This window comes from Coregonus clupeaformis, chromosome 11 (assembly GCF_020615455.1).
Source record: "Coregonus clupeaformis isolate EN_2021a chromosome 11, ASM2061545v1, whole genome shotgun sequence".
Lineage (NCBI taxonomy): Eukaryota > Metazoa > Chordata > Actinopteri > Salmoniformes > Salmonidae > Coregonus > Coregonus clupeaformis.
The window spans coordinates 37,405,907-37,411,906 of record NC_059202.1 but is presented as its reverse complement, the minus strand read 5'-3'; positions in this window follow the sequence as shown (position 1 = coordinate 37,411,906).

Genomic DNA, 6,000 nt, shown 5'->3' with positions numbered 1-6,000 from the left:
GAGAGAGAGAGAGAGAGGAGGGGCTGACATCAACTGACATCAGAGACGGCAACCCAGTCCAAATCAAGGCCAGTGCTGTTATTATTCACAAATCTACTTTCCCTTACAGGATATAATTGATATATTGTGTTTACATAGAATATTTCATGTTGTGACCATTTCGCAAGAGCTTGGCAACAGACTGATGAATTTATGTAATTGATAATTGCACATTACAGTTTCCGTGAATGACTTGTTTTGATTAGAGTTGTCTTGGAAATCCAGCATTAACATTATTCTGTAAAATTAAAGTAATTAGGTACTTATTAAGTAATTGGGTCGTGAGTGCTCTAGTGTTGCTGGATTACAGATCTTTTATTTTTGGATTGCTCTGAAGTTGACCACTTTCCTTTACTCTTCCTCATCGGATGTGGTAAGACTGCCACTAATCAATAATTTGGTAAAATAAAATTCACAGATTGATTACTTGATTGATTGGATTAGTTGATTAGTTGATTGATTTGATTGCTGATTGATTGATTGATTTGATTGATTACTTGATTGATTGGATTGGTTGATTGGTTAATTCATTGATTGATTTGATTGATTAGTTGATTGATTTGATTGCTGATTGATTGATTGATTTGATTGATTACTTGATTGATTGGATTGGTTGATTGGTTAATTCATTGATTGATTTGATTGATTAGTTGATTGATTTGATTGCTGATTGATTGATTGATTTGATTGATTACTTGATTGATTGGATTGGTTGATTGGTTAATTCATTGATTGATTTGATTGATTAGTTGATTGATTGGATTAGTTGATTGATTGATTTGATTAGTAATTGATTGATTGATTTGGTTTAATTAGTTGATTGGATTGATTTGATTGATTGATATAATTAGTTGATTGATTGATTGATTTGATTTGTTGATTGATTGATTGGTTGATTTTTTTGAATGATTTGATTGGTTAATTGATTGATTGGATTAATTGATTAATTATTTAAAAAAAAAAAAAAGGGAAACAAGAGGGAAACACATAACATAGTCATTACAATGGGGAAAAAGGACATCAAAACTACAAAAGCAATTACTCCTCTTCATGTAGTACAGAATAGTAATCCTCTAGTTAATGGTATAGCAAAATTATCTGAAAAATGGAATAAACGTTGGCCTGACATTGAACAACCATGGCCATTGGAAAGCACTCTTAACCCAGACGTCATCAAGATAATGCAAGTGCTTGTATCCACGTATAAGGCAGATCAAAAGAAGGGGAAGAAAGGAAAACTTCGTAAAGAAAAAAGACAAAGAGAGCTGGGTGTTCTTAAGCTTTTTGAAAATGAAGGACAAAAACTGATAAAAGATACAAAAGATAAGAGAGACAGAGGTACAGAGAAAATGGCCAAAGAGGTGAAGGTGACAGAAAAACTGATTGCAGAAGTCAATACACCTTTCTCATATATGGATTCAGCAAAAACACCCCCACCTTATGAGAAAGAAGCCAAGTTTAAGGACGTTTATCCTCAGCTTCCAGTGATCATTCAGGAAGGTGATTATTGCATCAGAGATGAGGATGAATGAATAATAGAGAGAGGACAAGCAGAAACGACCATAAAGATGAATCCAAACTCCAAAGGCAGGAAGACAACGAGATGTCTGGAGACTAAGGGTAGAGTGAGATCAAGGAGGATGGAACTTGACGATGATGATGATGATGATGATGATGATCAGAGTGATTCAGAAGAGATCATGGGTGGATATGACCCTGTCATCAGACAGAGGTTGGCCGGACGGAAAGAAGGGGTGATGGAAGTTGGAAGAAGAAGAATACAAGCGATTCGAGCTCTGATGAAAACGAAGATGGAGACAACGGTGAAGATTTGGAGACTAAAGGTGCTTCATATTCAAGAGGATTTTATCCTCCAATGACTAACACAGAAGAAATAGAAAGAGATATAGACCGATGCGTATCATTCCTGTATAAGGCCAATAATTTAGAAGAAGTAAAAGAACTGGAAGACACTCAAGAAGCTGAAGACGAAGGAAAAGAAGCTGCTGAGAAAAAATCCCAAGAATCTGAGAAGAGATATACATTGAGGCCAAGGAAAGATGGCACTAGTAAGAAAAATTATGCCGTAATCATTCGAGGACAAAACCTAGAATATAAGCCTTTGCAGAATACCGATATGTCAGATATACTTGACTGCCTACTCTTCAAGATGGAGCATATCCTTGGATTTCAAAGTTGGAAGAAATTACGGTGGGAACACAGTCTGCCATAGGAGACATTAAGAGACTTTTGGCTAATCTCCTTGGGATTCCAGGTATGGAAGAAATTTTTTCAGAGAGCTGGACTTCATAGATATGTGGGAACTGCTGTGAATGATCCTGAATTGTTGGCTGCAAGCAGGAATCGGCTGTGAGAGCACTGAAGGATACGTTTCCAACAAATGTGCATCCTGACAACATTCTGATTGACCCACTAGGACAACAAGAAAATCCGAGAGCCTACGTGTCAAAAGTTCATCAAGTGTGGAGAAATATTACCGGAAATGATCCAGATGTGAGTCAAATTGAGCAGTCAATCTTGAGAGCTAAACTACAGATGGGACTGCCCTTACCGTAAGGACAAACTGGCAGAAGTGGTTGGACTTGGGAGCATGACAAAAGGTGTCTATACAGATCATATAGCCCATCAAGTGGATCTGTACCGGAAAAAGGAACACAACCAGAAAGAACAGGACCAAGAAACTCTCCGAAAACTCAATCAAATACAACTGGTTGAGAAGAAGAAGGAGAAGAAAGCTTTGGTTATGCAGAATCAGTGTGAACCAAATCAACAATCACTGCTACAGTTTCAACTGAACAAGATCAAATGCAACTGTACCAGCCACAACTAGTGGTACAAGTTGTTTCATATCCATAGATAGTGTCTGGAAAGAAAGAATTTCAGAGGAAGATACAGGAGCAAGTGAAGATCATCTGGAGGACAGGTGAACCCTTATAGAGCAAGAATTCTAGAGGTGCCCAGAAGATCCGAAAGGAGGAGTTTCAACTGATAGCTCCGATTAGAAAGAAGAAAAAGATCCAACAATTGAAGTGAAAATAAACAATGGACTATGGGAAGTGATGTGGATAGCAGAGGCTTTTATCTGTGTTCAGCCTGAAGAGGTTACACATCTCACTATGTCAAATCAATAATTATGAGAAGGATTTGGAAGAGTGAAAATCAGCGATTTCTGAAAATGATGATTTTGGCTCAAGGACAAGGAGAGTCATAAGCTATACGGAAGATAAATGAATGTGTTTGAAGTGTGAAGATGAATTGAGAATCTATGGAAGAAGAGATGTTGAAAAAAGTTCAAGAATGTTTGTGATATCAAAGTAGTACTGATATTGGATTTGTGAAATCAGCCCAATTGAGGTGAAAGTTGAGGAGGAAAACCTCCTTGGAAGAATCAGTATTCATTGAAAGATGAAGCAAGTCAAGGGATTGAACCATAAATTGAAGGACTTTCAAAAGCAAGTGTTTTGAAGACAATAGAAAAATCGTTAGAATAGCAATCAAATATTGTTTTGGAGAAACCATGATGATTTAGTAAGCTATGGGTTAGCTTATGTTGTAAAGGGGAGATTAGGATAAAAATCACAAAGGAGTAGAGTTTTTGGGAACCATATTTTCTTGAATAGATTGACTATGTCAATAGGCAGGTGCACAATCTGTCTGATAAATAATGTGTGATTGTTATTATTGGTTACATTCATATACCAAGAGGTGCATAAGATGTTCAACTAAGCTAAAAGATGCTCAGTCGGTTGCAAAGTTGTTGTGTAAAGAAGTCATAAGCAGGTGGGAATTTCCCAATGTAATATCCTCAGAAAATGGGAAAGAGTTTTGTGAATAAATCAGTCAAATGGTTTTTGAAAAAATTTGAGAAAAAATAAAATTGGAAAAAGTCAGACTAAAATGTTATGAGAACTAGGGTTGAAATAACTCTAGGAAATTTGGAATATCTGATTGTGGGATGATTATATTATTGTGATGAATCAAAGGGGGAAATGGAATGTGATTCATTTTATATATAATCTTAAATATACATTCTTATATTTTTAGTTGACATTGATGCTTTAATTTGCATGTGTTGTTTTGCAAAAGATACTGTTTGGTATTTTTCTTTTCTTCCAGAAGCATATGGGGGAATATGTAGAGGACTCAAATACTCAAACATGGACATATGAATGGACTGGAGGAAGTGAACAAGGAAGGAGTGGAAATGTTCCGATTCCATCATCGTCGTCGCATTGAAAGTCGACACTGTGGAGGAGATGAAGTGTAGTGGACTACATTCCAGTGTTATATTCTTTCTGTATTAATTTTTGAACAATTATGTTTTCTGTTTTTGGGTACATGTGGGGACCTCAGATGTTTTTGTTTATTTCGTTGAAGTTTAGGGATATGGGGTCTAGGCAAGGAAAGAGAGAATCCACAGGAGGGTCCGTGGGTCGAGCCAGCCTGAATGTGGACATTTTGATTGTATTTTTGTTTGCTGGGGTTTTTCATATGTATTCAATTGCATCATAGCTTAAAATGTATTCATGAAGATGTATGAATTGATCTGGAGTACTTAGGTGGTCGCCTAGGGCAGAGGGCCGTGAGAGAATTTTCCTGTCTTGACTGACTGATGGATATTTGGAATGAAAGCTGCCAGACAGGTTTTTCGCTCTTACACTCCATGACAATTTATTTACACTCCATGACAATTTATTTACACTCCATAATAATGTATTTACACTACATACAAAAATGTGTCTATATAAACATGTGTTTAATCTCCATAAATTTTGGTTTATTGTTAAAGTTACTCAAGAACAAGAATTGTTATTTGTCATAATCCTATTCTTTTTGTTTTCGAGACTTAATTAGTCTCGAAGGGGGGAAATATGTAGTATCTTAAGAGTCTAGAAATGCTGACCGTTGCAGAAAGTGGGTTAGAGGAAACTTGGCCCTAAGATTTTGCTGATGTGGCAAAATGGTGTAATAGATGACCTTTACTCTACTTTGCTGGAAACATCTGGAAAACATTACTGTAGTTCATGGAAAGATGATATGGGGAGAGACGTGGAAAAGGCCAGGGATTGGTTTTTTAGAATCACACCATATTACGTCATAAATGATATAAAACCATGTCTTGAACAATAGAATAGCGGAATAGCAAATTACATATTTGGCTGTGCTGTCCCAGACATCTGCAGGTGTTTGTAAATTTCGATGCTGAATACACTTTGTTATAATAAACCTTTATAAACAGAGTACAGTGTCGGCGGATTCCTTATCATCACAAGCATGGACCAGCAAAGGTGTGTCTTTTAGACACTACACTCCCGAGGGAGTTTTCAGCTGTTATCATGACTGCTGTATACATTACATCTCAGGACAATAAAAATAACAATCTGGTGCTTAACGAACTGTACAAGGCTATAATCAAGCAGGAAACCCTACACCCAGAGGCTGCCTTTCTGGTTGCCGGCGATTTTAATTCGTCATCACTAAGACACGTGATGCCCAATTTCCATCAACACGTCTCCAACGCCACTAGGGGCGATAAAGTCCTAGATCACTGCTATTCTACCCACAAGCCATTCGGCAAATCATATCATGACTCCGTACTCTTGCTTCCTGTTTACAAGCAGAAGCTGAAACAGAAAGTACCCACGATAGGCGATATGCACAGGCGAGCATGACGTATTTCCGATTAAATCTCAGGATGGATGTAAACTTCCGGTTATCGTAGAATGCTGTGCTACTGTATGCTAGCGTTGAATACTTGTCGTCAAAAACATCCGAAACGGTTAATTTTCGTCGTTGTTGTTGTTTATCTTAATGTTTATGTTAATGTTTTTACTTGTAATACTTCGTCTTGACTTATAACACGATGACGTGTAAACGTACGAAAGTGACCTTTCAAAAACGGGATGACATCTCTTCCAGCCATCACTGCTGTGTGCCGCA